At 46.9% G+C, this 13,280-nt stretch overlaps 1 long non-coding RNA gene across 1 annotated transcript; it reads right to left on the reverse strand.

Moving 5' to 3' along the window:
* Positions 1-1,441: 1,441 nt before the first annotated feature.
* Positions 1,442-5,348, reverse strand: LOC111258274. Its single transcript, XR_002678935.1, has 3 exons — positions 5,183-5,348; positions 4,755-4,814; positions 1,442-1,530 (listed from the first exon to the last, which is right to left on the reverse strand). It is a non-coding gene; the product is annotated as an uncharacterized LOC111258274 (long non-coding RNA).
* Positions 5,349-13,280: the final 7,932 nt, after the last annotated feature.

Below are 13,280 nucleotides of genomic sequence, written 5' to 3' on the forward strand. Positions count from 1 at the left end.
AACAAATAAATTAGTAGTTCATAACAAAAGACTACTAAGCGCACCATGTTCTATTTGAACGAAAATATAAAAAGATGGGTGATGCAGTTTCCTGTGCATAATAAATGCTGCAGAAGCTAGTAGTGGGTTGGTGACATACCAAAATAGTTGGTGTCGGTATTTAATACCCGGCAACCTACCGAGAGGGTGCCCAAGGTAGTGAGTCCTAGTAGTATCACAGGAGAATCATAGTAGGAGTTCATCTTCTTCCTTCCTTGCGGGTACTGGGGATCTATCCCCGACAAGCTCCCGAGCGCTTCATAGTCGAATGCAGCAGTCTTTGAGTAGTTTTAAGATTCTCGCCAAGTAGTTTCGGTGCTCTTCAAGTACTTTTATTTGGATGAATCTTTAAAGTTTCTCAAAGTTGCCATGAGACTATTTGAACGGAAATATAAAAGATGGGTGATGCAGTTTCCTTTGCGTCTAGGTGTATAAATGCTGCAAAAGCTAGTAGTGGGTTGGTGACATACCAAAAATAGTTGGCAAAGGGGAATATTAACGACTTTTTGATGTTCCTACGCATTGGTAGCTGGAGAAGAGCGCCAAACGGGATTGGAGCCTTGTTCACTTCCCACAAAACTCCCAACTTTGGCACTATGCAAAAAGAAGATTCCCCATCACATCAAACTTGCGGTACATGTATGGAGTACTAAATGTAGACGAAATCAAAAACTAATTACACAGTTTTGTTGTACTTTGCGAGACGAATCTTTTGAGCCTAATTAGTCAATATTTGGACAATAATTCACAAATACAAACGAAACGCTACAGTGTTGCTACAGTAATTTGGCACCTCCCAAATTCACCAAGTAAACAGGGGCTGGGAGCCACGTTATAAAAAGATGATATCACATTCTATTGGTGCGTAGGTCCTGTTGTTTATTTTTTTTTGCCGAAAGTGTACCTCCGTATGTAAAATGATGCTTTCACATTCTTTCTTTCTGCAACCTGTCGGAGAGAAAAGCGCACGACAGCACCATGTGAGCGGGCCCCACCATGTGCCACCAGCACACACCGAAAGGAAGGTGATGTGCAGGAGCAATACTAGCCGCATGGGCTACATGTAAAATCCAGAAGATTATTCTATCCAAGACTATTTGGCAATGACGATAATGGCATATGTCTTACTGCAGATCTGATTATATTATATCAAAAGATACCAAAAAAATACGCCGGTGTACCATTGCCTATCATATCGATAGCTGAAGGTTATATCCAATGTGAAATACCAGGGGAAAGCGTATGCAGATGTTGAGGTAAACCATGAGAATCTCTGGAGACTCATTATTGGTGCTTCTTCATTTCCATGCCTGGTGCCAACAGCGAGCAGGAGGTGGAGGAAGCGGAGGCTGCGCTGAGGAATGAAAACGCAATGCATCACAATCATCCTAGTCTCGAGATACACTGATGAAGATAAAAGGTGCTCCAAGCTCCAGCTGTGCTTTCTTGCTTCTCTTTCTTCTAACCTTAATTTCCTCTGCAGAGGATGGCCTGGAGAACAGATTTTGTAGTCCGGAGTCAGGACAGCTTGCCACATTTGCAGAAATTAAAATGCTTGCCGATGGACAGTGATATTTAATGCATGTAATTTTCATAAATCCTTCCTCGTTCTGCCAGTACATTTCCTCAATAGTCATGCAACTGGTGTTCATGTTTAATTCACTGATTTGACCAAGGACATGGTGTAACATGGCACATCCTATTGGTGCGTAGGTCCTGTTGTTCAGGATGTGGTTTTGTCGTTATCTTTTTTTTTTTGCCGAAAGTGTACCATCATCGTGGATTATTACAAATGTGACAACTTGCATAACCTCCACATGTAAATGATGCTATCACATTCTTTCCTTCCTGCAACCTGTCGGTTAAACTGTAACTGCTGTGTTAAATTTCTGGTACATACCATTGGATCCCGATGAGAGTTAGTAATGTTTGCATTGCTAGATAAAATTATTATAATACTTGAATTATAGGATTAGCTATGAACTTGTGCAGAGGTTTGAGTAAATTGTACCCAAAACAATGCAGTGGGGCAGAGGCCATAATCCTGCGTTCCTGCTCAGCTTTTACCATGATTGACTTTGTGGACTAGATTTACATGCATGACGACGATTATGCACCTTTGCTGCTTACGGTGATATCTTCCTATCCAGCTTTCTTTTTTCTTGCTGACATCAGCGCTGTGGCGTAGCGGTGGCGGAATTATTTCTTGTACAGTGGACCTGCAATCAGCGGCTTGGTCTCGCCTGGATCTCTCATCACAAAAATATTGTGCTCTCGACCCCTTATTAAACATATATTTTGTGTCGGAGGGGCGGAGCAACCGAGGGAGGTCGGATCCGGCCGCGCGGTCTACCAGTCTAGGCCCTTGTTTACTTGGGGAATTTGGGAGGTGCCAAAATACTGTAGCAACACTGTAGCGTTTCGTTTGTATTTGTGAATTATTGTCCAAACATTGACTAATTAGGCTCAAAAGATTCGTCTCGCAAAGTACAACAAAACTGTGCAATTAGTTTTTAATTTCATCTACATTTAGTACTCCATACATTGTACCGCAAGTTTTGAGGTGATGCGTATATCTCTCTTTTTGTATAATGCCAAAGTTGGGAGTTTGGAGGTAAGAGAACAAGGGCTAGGGCCATGTTTAGTTTCCTCCCAATTCCTAACTTTGACACTATGCAAAAAGAAGATTCCCCATCACATCAAACTTGCGGTACATGCATGGAGTACTAAATGTAGACGAAATCAAAAACTAATTGCACAGTTTTGTTGTACTTTGCGAGACGAATCTTTTAAGCCTAATTAGTCAATATTTTGATAATAATTCACAAATACAAACGAAACGTTACAGTGTCACATTTATGGCAAAATGCTAATTTGGCACCTCCCAACTTAGGAAGTAAACAAGGGCCGAGTCAGGCCGGCCAGGTCCGGCCGTGGCGTGCGTGACCGTGACGCCTCAGCCAAGATGATGCGGTGGGGACGGCCGGACGGGAAAGGCGTGGCGTTTGGCGCCTCCAAAGGCCAAAGGCCAAAGGCGATGGCGAAAGGGCATCTTCTCGGATGCAAGTGGACGGCAGCGCGGGGAAGAAGGATGGTGGGGGACTTTACAATATTCGAAATTCCAGTAACAAGAAGGTTAGGCTTGGGGTGATGGTAGTGTCGCCAACTGAAGAACGACTTCTAGAAGGAGTATCAAATCCTTTCTTGCTGCGGGGCCATGACTTGCGCCGTAACAGCTCTATCAGACAAAATAAGTCTATTCTTTCTCAGATTCTACTACACAAGTTGGTAGTATTTCATTCGTTGGAACCTTTTCTACTTTATATTATTAAAAGTTTACAATCTCCACACACCTACTGCACGGGTAATTTTTAGAAATCTAGACTTTTAATTGGAGTATAAATTAAAATGTAATTATGTGAAGCCGCTGCTTAAAAAATGTTTTTTTATTTTCCACTGAAACCAACTATAAATAAAATATAATTATATAGTTTAAAACATTATATACATATATATATAGTTAATTTAATCATACTATTGTTCAAAACGTACTTGGGAGTATATAATGAGACATATTCTTTAGCATAAAATAAAATAGAAAAGAACTTTCTTAATTTCTTTAAATTAATATTATTGAGAAAGAATTCTGCTCCAACTTGATTAGCACATTACGCGGCATTTTAACTATATTAATACTACTATTTTAGTTGATGCTCTTAGTTTTGGTTTCTTTGAACAAAAGTTTAACACTTTTGTAGGGCAAGCTCTGGTTGACAATGATTATCATGAACAAAATAGCCTAATGCCTAACCTGCCACACACGTCACGGATAAATTCAACTCAAACTACGAGAAATAGGAAGGTTTGTAGTTCTTTTCTTTTTGCTCTTTTTTAAGAGAATATAAGGAGATGCATGTTCTACCTGCATATTTATACATAAAAATCAGTGAACATTAACAATTAGTATATTGCTTGAGCCCTAGTTTTATCCGCTCCTACTTTTCGCAGCAAGAAATAGCGGTTTGTAGGGCGGACGTCGATCCGGCTCGCAAATGCCATTTACAGGAGGCGGGCTGTATCGTCGTCCGCCGCAAGAAATTGAATTAAAAAAAATACAGTGCCCTGGACCCTTGCGTTGCACGCACGTTGGCCCACCATTGCTACTCTGCTCACCAGCATTGCCGTGGCAGCTTCCGGCATTCCTTCTGGTGTTTGGATCCTTGCTAAAGTCCAGTTCATATCACATCAAATCTTTGGAGGCTAATTAGGAGGACTAGATATGAGTTAATTATCAAACTAATTAGTGAACTTAGGTGGAACCTTTAAGTTAGGACGCATAAGCTTAGCAGCAACTCCACACTTGCACATGGGAGGATCCCTCACACGTCTACAGGTAGCCTCTTGCTTTTCCTCCTTGGTCATTCTAAGTAGGTTTGGTGGAGAAGGAACCCAACGTCTAAATTGATGGTATGGTTTAAGTTGCGTGCCATAGTATGGGAATAGGCGGATTCTAAGATCATATTTGTCGGGTCCATCTATCCACGGAAAGAAATAACAAGACGCGGCAGGCATAGGATCAAACTTCCACTTGCACACATACAAGGCTCTTCTAGCGGTCTTTGGGTGCCTTGATTGTTTCACCTCGACTAGAACACCACATCTACTATCTGGTACCAGAAAGGCTGGAGGTACGGGAGCATCCGCATCGGACTCACCTGGGTACTGCATGTACCCCGTGCACCGCTTGTATTCTAACTCGGTCGCCATCATCGCACCTACACAACAAGTGACCAAAAAATGAACTAAACGATCCATCTACAAAATAGAAATATTTTACCATACCAATATAAACATATTGGACATATTAGTTGGACATCAATTGGACAAATCGCACAAATAAACCTACCAATGCCATGTACACAACACAAATGGATCAATAACTAGATAAATCTAAGCAGGCAACAAGTTCTACACGTCAAAATCGTAGGCAGAGAGTCTACTGCGTATGAACTAAGCATCCACTACTATGTAACAACATTAAATTTCATCAAAAATTTGAAACAACATCCTAAAACTTAGGCCACTTAAACATCCACCGATCCAGCAAATGGTACGGTAAAACAAGGAAAAAGTGGGGAAATACCTTCCCAAGGATGCGGAGATCGATTCCCCCAATTTCCCCACCAAAAATCGCCGGATTTAGAGGGATTTCGGGGGGAGGGGGGGGAGGCGACAGGCGGCGAGTTGGAGGTGCTGCTCTGGTCTGGCTAGAGGAGGAAGGAAGGAGGAGGAAGGGCGTCACGCGGCAGTATTGGAGGTGCTGCCGCGCTAGGCGGTTTGACGCGTCAAGTGCACCGCCAAGTCAGCATCACGCCAGCGTGGTAGCTCTACCGCGCTATTGCATGTGGTGCCACGCCACAGCCCACATCGCGACCAAAAGGGTCACGCCGCGCAGATAAAGTTGGGGAGGGAAAAAGGGTTAAAATTAAAAAAAATTGAGTTTTTATCATAGTGCTTTCCTCCTTCTGTATTTTGTTCTGAACTGTGGAGGGCAACAGGGCATACGAGTTTTTTGTTCCACTGTAAGATTAGACCGCTATGCTCAGTACTGGTTCCGTTTCCTTCGGGCATGCATGCACGCACATTTTAATAAAATGACATCGAGGCTATCAGTGGTGCAAACTTTTCCTGAACCATGTGATATAAATTCATAAATCATAACGATGCTATCTGTTTGGATGCATCTCATACTTACTGTCAGCGTGGTAACACATATCAATTATTAAGGATGTGTGTTTGTACTTCTTTCTTTAGATTAATAAGTTCCTGGTACCCCTGATCCTTCCTGAGATGAATGGTAATGTTCTCTGTTCAGTTGCTAGGCGCTAGCTAATTTTAATTACTTCCAACTTTCTTATGGCAAAGCAGGCTTGGTCACTGATCCTTCCGATTCTTCTCTTGACACACATTATTATTACTAGCAGAAATGCTCGTGCGTTGCTACGGATTCTTACTTACTCTCACATTATTATTTGCTTGTTTCCAATATGTTGGTTTCGCTTCACAATATGTTGGTGTGTTGTCCTAGTATAGTAGTAGAAAACATTAGTTGGTGGTTTGATGCCATCTGTTTATTACGTGGGACCCACACATGGAAATAAAAAAATTCACCACTTAACCTCCGCTCTATCCATTCATTCGATTTTCCCCGTACTCATCGTTATCCAACCAGTCGGTGCCTCTTCATCCATCGGCACCACCCGCATCTTGTCCCATCCTCGCCGTCGCTTACGCGCTGCCTATCTTGCCATCCTCGCTGTCGCCCAGGCAAGCGCTCGTCCTCCCCGTTCCTAGCCTCATTCCCGCTTCGAGCGTTAGGCCACAGTGCCTCCGGCCGCCATGAGCAGGAGTGCGTTCTCCTCTTATTCTCGTTTCCATCCACCTCCCTTTTATAATCCACTCAAAATCGTTCCAATCAAGTGCAAAATCGAGCCCCCAATTGCTAGATGTGGAAGCCTTAGTTACGAATTTGAAGGGGATGGATGTCATTGAGAGGGGGGTGTGAGGTCCCGGCCTCCGCCCCTGTTTGCGTTGCCTGTCGACTGCCACTGCGCCTCCCCTCCCTAGCGCCATGCCCTCACGGCTCTACTTGTTGACTACAATGAGGCACTCGGCTCCTTGTTTCCTTTCCCCTTCCTCCTCTCTCCTTCACCCTTTAGGTCCAAGTGGTGGGTAGGGTATGCAACCCAAGTGAGCAGCTGCCTGCCAGGGTGAGCGGCAATAAATCAACATCACTCTAGCTAGTCGTTTCGTATGGGTGTGGAGGCGTGGTCAAAGCCCAAAAGCCAGTGTAAAACCATATGAAAGCGATGGATGGCTGGTGATTGACGACAGACTAGAGGGCAGCTGTCCACCATTATCCGCTAAGCAATAAAAATGAAAACAAGAGGGCAATGTGACGATTATGGCATTGACGGTCAAAAGCTACCGTCATCCATCATCCCGGATGTCACGCTCCTTCGGTACCAGCCTTGTGCCGTGCTGCCCGGCCAGTTCCGCCACCGCAAGAGCCACGTGCACCAGCAAGGACGCGTTCGACCTGCAGGTCTCGTGTGGGTTCTCGGGTAGCGCTGCGACAGGTAGTGGTGGCGGTGGTACGTCGAGGTCAGCACCAAGAAAGGTACAGGCTCGGGGGCTGCGTCGTCGGGGAAGTTGAGCTTGGCGTGGCGGTCCTAGAACTCGACGGCAGTGACGTCGTAGGCGCGCACGGCGTCCTAAGCGTGTTGAAGGTGCCGAGCCACTTGCGCATGGTGCGGTGCAGGTCGCGGATCTCTACTGCCCACTTGCCCTACGGCGTGCCACCGCACGCCGTGATACTTTCTCACCCTCCCCCTCTGCCGCTGCCGCCGCAGCTTGGCCTCGCCCCCGACGACGGCAGCGTGGCTCGCGGACGCGGACTACTCCCCTCCTTCATCGCTGTCGCTGCTCGACCTGGTCCCCGCCGCGGCGATGAGCTCGCAGCCGCCGCCGGCACACCCGTCCGCGCCGCACATGGCGCAAGCGCACGCCTCGGGAGCTTCGACGGCCAATTGTACTAAAGTTTGGGACTTTTTTGCAAAATCGTTAAGACATAGGCCCCGTTTGTTTCCGCTTATAAGCAACTTATCGGTGGAAATAAGCGAGAATCCTGCCAAACGTTTGCTTATTTTCACCGATTCTCGCTGATGTGGTAAGCCGCTTCAGAAATTTGAACTACGAGAAGCGAAAAGCGAGAAAATCTTCGCTTAGATTATAATCCAAGCGTGGCTAGGAAAAGCGTATCCAAACAGGGCCATATTCTAAGGATTGCATGTTGATTACAAAAAAGTTGAGGGCAGGGCATCTCCGAGTGATAGGTACTAGCTAGGGCTGTGAGCGACAAATCGACGGCACGTCTGGTCTTGTGAGGGAACGGGAGCTCGAGCGGGAGGTTGTCGGCGGCGGTGCGGCCTCACCGGCTGCCTTGCGGCTAGGCCGGAAGATTTGCAGAAGGCCGTCCCTCAAAACTTTACAAAACACCCCCGGTTTGGATCGCGATTATTATTCGCTATCCGAATATATGCAGAAAACACCCTATATTGGATCGCGATTATTAATGACGATGGGATTATTTTCATATAACCCCCCTGATTTTCACAAATAGGACCCTAGTTCAGGATTGCGTCTTCCTCCCGCCCGTCCGCCACGTGGCTGCTTCCACCGCCGTCGTGAAGCTGCATCATCCCCATCTTCTAATCCGGCAGCATGGCTAGTCTCCAGCTCAGACTGACGGCGGCGCGCGGCCCCGCACTGGAGCACTCTCCCATCACCTCTGTGGAGAGCCAAGTTGCATCTTCACTTCGGAGAAGCAAGCGTGTGTGGACATTGACAGACACCTCTAAAAATTGCATGATTCTGACTAGTTAAAAAGAGGCACTGTGCAGATTTGAAGAATTTCAGACTTATTCAGAGACTGAATTGAGCCTCCCACCTCCCTCCCACCTCCCTGCAATAGTTTGCTCTGTCTCAGAAAATCTTAAGGTACACTGGGGCAAGAGACTGAATTAGAAGATGAGGTTTGTAGCAGATCGATAACATAGTGAGTCGAGTTCGTTAAATTTTCGAACATGAAAGATTTAAGCTTGTAAAGGGGAATGACATATGTGGCCCTAGTCCTCCTTCCTCAGCGGTGGGAGGCTTAAGGGCTGCACCTACTGTGCCGGCATGTGAGCCTGCGATGATCCTTGAAATTTGTTGTCCTGATCATCAGAACCAGAAGGTAAGCTATGGGTGCAGACAAATCATCCAAAAACTCTCGAGCGGTAAAACAACACTCAAGAGTTGGTCAGGTAGTAACTCTGGTTTGATCATCCCAAGAGGGAAAGAAAAATTCCAACATACCTATTTGGCACACATGAATGCATTTTCACCTTAATTCGACAGCTAGTAAATCTGACAAAGAGGGTCAGCACTCAACAATTACATAGAAACTTTCTTTTGCCCACCATGGAGCTGGACAGCGGGAGCAAAACAAAGCTTTCCTACCTGACTGCATCACCATCTTAGACCCTAATAAATCTGTATCTCCATCAGCAAATCAATCTGCGCAGAGCGTAAATAATGTAAGGTCATGTTTAGTTGCCCAAGTTGGAACCTCCCAACTTGGGAGTTACTGTGCAGCCGAAATTTGGCTTGCATGCCAAATTCAGGAGCTCCAAACTGGTGCCCCCCAAACTTTGCAATGCACTGTTGAATCATTATAGCAGCCACTGTTTCACCATTACAACACAAAAAAAGCACTGAACCAGGCCAAATGACAACACAATTCATAGTTGTTTCAACAACAAAACTTCAAGGAAAATATTCTCAAGTGCACTGCAAATTATTACAGATTGACAACACCGAAAATTATTACAACCGAGCCACAAAGTACATAAACAATTACATGTCCTCAAACACAAATTATTCAAGACCGAGCAAACAAATGTGAAGCAAGCATATCTCGGAATGCATTCATGCTTGCCATGTCCGCACTCTCCGGCGCAGGCACCGTTTCCGGCTGATCCTGAATGCCTTCAACAGGCACATAGTTCATGTTGCTATCCACTATACCAAAGTGAGTATCAAAGTCACCATTAATCCTAATGAAGTTGTGCAATACCATGCATGCACATATAATCCGTGTCTGTGTTTCTGGTGGATAGGCCGGGATGTCCAACAATATGCGCCACTTCATTTTCAACACTCCATACGCCCTTTCGATGACATTTCTAAGAGAGGAATGGGCATAGTTGAATACCTCCTTCATACCTTGTGATTCTGGCGCGTTTTGAAAGTCTTGGATGTGATACTTGGTCTGGCGGTAAGGAGCTAGGAAGCCGGTGCGGTTTGCGTACCCGGAGTCCACCAAGTAGTATTTCTCTATAGGAACAGTACATACCTGTAAGTTTACAATGGTTGTATTAGAAAACACTACTGACCTAGAAACAGTTGTGTGTACCTCTAGGTGGCTTTGGGAACTTGTCGCTGTAAGTTGTCATTGCATCGTCAAACACCCTCATGTCATGCGCTGAACCCGGCCACCCAGCAAGTACAAATGTGAAAACCATATCCAAGTCACAAGCGGCCATGACATTCTGGGTTGTCTTGCCCTTCCTACACATGTGCTGCATAAACTTTGCACTTGGCACTACAACAGGGATGTGAGTGCCATCTATTGCCCCTATGCATCCCTGGAATTCAGGGTAGAACCTACTGTTTTGCAGCTTAGGATGCATTGTTCTAAACTCTGGGTCCCTAGGTTTAATGATGTCGGCTGATAGGTCAACTAGAGAAGTGAGGACTTTGTAGAATAGCCTATGAACAGTACCAAGGGACCTCTCAAATCTATCCTCTGCTTGCCAAACAGATTGGGGTGCCCCACAAATCCAAAGGAACAATCCTAGAGCCTCAATAGTGCTAGATTTATTTGATGCAGTCAGCCCATAGTCAGCTGTCAACAAGTCATGCAGCCTATAAAACATGTGGGGGCTCATCCTAAACATGGTGCAGCAGGATGTTTCATTGGCAAGCTTGTTAAGTACCCATTGCTCTCCAGTCAATGGTGGATTCCTATAGGGTGCTCTATTGCAATACTTGTCGATATGAATAGCATATTCATACATACCATAGATAAATGGTGCCTCATCATCGTCTAATACCACCAATTCCTAGAAAAGGTCCCACCACTTGGCCAGCAACTTCTCCTCCTCCTCCTGGTCCTCCACCTCCTCCCCTTGGGCACCAACATGAGCAGGAACTTCCTGGGCAGTCCAAAACAAGATAGCAAAAGTTAGCACAAAGAAATTGGTAGCCACAATAGTAATTGCTGCTACCTTGAGTCAAATGACACCCATCTGAAGACAGAGGCAATAACTTTAACAACCATCAACCAAACAGCTCTAATGCACTACCATGCTGTGAATAACCATGCTGTTCATATAGGATTAGCCAACACAGGTCATCAAATGTTCATCCTCACAACATAAAGAATACCAACACATATTAAGTCAACAACAAGACATAACACAAAAGACATGCCAAGCACACACAAAAGACATAGGGTGTGGTTTACACCATAGCAGCATATTTCTTGATCATTCGTAGCCTTGCAGGAACAGGTGTGTTGAGGTAGATGTTGCGTAGGTCATCATCCATGCAGATCATGACGACTCCATCCCAGAGATGTTCTTCCATCTCGTGGACTCCAAGCTCTGTAGCTGAATCTGTTACAAGAGTCTGTTCTTTCCTCCTGGCCTCCTCTCGGTACTGCTTCTTGTCGAGCACAACCTCAACCTCCTTCATCTTACCCTCCAGGGCCCTTTGGATAATTGCTGTCCTCTGAGAGTAACTGGTGTTGAACGTTGTCATGTTGTTGTTCATGTTCCGAACAGCAGGACCCTTGTTTCTCTTGTTGGGGCTAGTAGCAGTGCTGCGGAAGCTGCTTGTGCTCCTCTTGCTCCCACTGCTGATTGGGGTGGCACAGCTGCGAGGGGTGCCACAGTTCTCATCAACAGCATCTTCTTCGCCGCTGCTGATGAAGTTGATCTGCCGGCTGACCCCTGGAACAAATGACGTCTCTCCAGTCACTGCTACTCCACAGAACATGCGGTCAAGCTCGTCAATGTATGCTGGCCATCCATTCTTGAGGTCATACCAGTCCGCGCGCCCCTGCATTGCAAATAAGAAGACACAACCATTCAGTAGGCAAGACAGGAACGAAAGCAGTACACATGCGGTGTTCACATATCACTAACCCCGCTTTTGCTCTTCCACTAGTTATCACTAGCAACCACAGAGCCATCTTCTCGGCGCCCCAAGCCTGTGCATTGTGTCCGCAGATGTTGGATGAACTGCCAAAGCAGCTTCAGCTGCCTGTACTTGTACCCGAACTGCTCGCTATTCCTGAACTTCCCAGTGGCTGCTTGGAACTTCTCCTGGACATCTTTCCAGCCCCACTTGCTCATGTTCCCGCTCTTGCAGTTGCCCAACTCGATTTGCTGACAGTACAGCTCACAAAACAGCTGTGTATCCTCTTTAGTCCACTTCGTCCTGCTACGCTCATTCTGTGCACAATGCAATTGTACAAGCAATGCATGAACTCCTATTGACAGTATGCATGACTAAGCAATACAGATTAACAACACCAGGGATAAATGTAAAAATGACAACCAATGCATTATATCATATTGACACAAACCATTAGTAACCAATACATTTCATGCACACCAAGCATAAATCATGATATAACAAGCAATGAGACAACTCCTACTGACAGTAACCGTGAGTAAGCAATACACATGATGCACACAACTGTTTCATGTACGAGGCAGCGCATATCTTTGCAATGGAAGTACAGAGGGGGAGTGGGAACAAGTACTGGATTCATCCCGGCTGCCCTTGCTGGAGCCGCGCCATGACGCCGGGAACCGCGTGTCCTGGCCGTACCACGCCGCTGACGAGGCAAGGGAGCCGGGGCCTGGTCTTCGCTGCCGGAACCATCTCCGCTGGGAGGGATGACCCGGCTGCTGCCGCCTCCTCCAACTCGGTCGCCGGAGCGAAGGATGCCTTCGTAGTCGTCCATGTTCTGCCACCCGGAGGAGGCATTGAGGTTGAGGCCGGCCATGCCCAGCTGGCTTGGGGTGGGCAAGCTGGACGACAGGGTGTGCTGCGGCCCGGAGGAGAAGGGGCTGTACGCACCGCTTGTAGAGCCCGGCGGCGCCAGGGAGAACAAGTTCCTGGTGGGGTGGCCGCCGTCGTGGTCGGGGACGTTGCCGAAGTCCATACCCGGAGAGCCTTCTCCGTATCCGCCGGCGTTGAAGCTGGCGTTGAAGCTGGGGTTGCCGGATCCGCTGGCGTTGAAGCTGGGGTTGCCGGATCCGCTGGCGTTGAAGCCCCCGGGGTTGCCGGATCCGCTGGCATTGAAGCCCCCGGGGAGTCGGGATCCGGTGGCGGTGAAGCCCGCGGTGAGTCGGGAGGATCTGGCGGTGAAGCCCGCGGGGAGTCGGGATCCCCCGGCGGTGAGGGCAGCGGGGAGTCTGGATCCGCCGGCGTTGAACTCCCGCGCCGTCCCCTTCCTCGTTGAAGTGGTCCATCGCCGCAGCCTGGGTCACACGGACCCGAGTACGTTCGTGGAATCTTCGGGGGTGGAATAGGTGGATTGGGAGCGAATGCGGCGAACCTTC

This window comes from Setaria italica, chromosome VIII, assembly GCF_000263155.2.
Source record: "Setaria italica strain Yugu1 chromosome VIII, Setaria_italica_v2.0, whole genome shotgun sequence".
Taxonomy (NCBI): Eukaryota; Viridiplantae; Streptophyta; class Magnoliopsida; order Poales; family Poaceae; genus Setaria; species Setaria italica.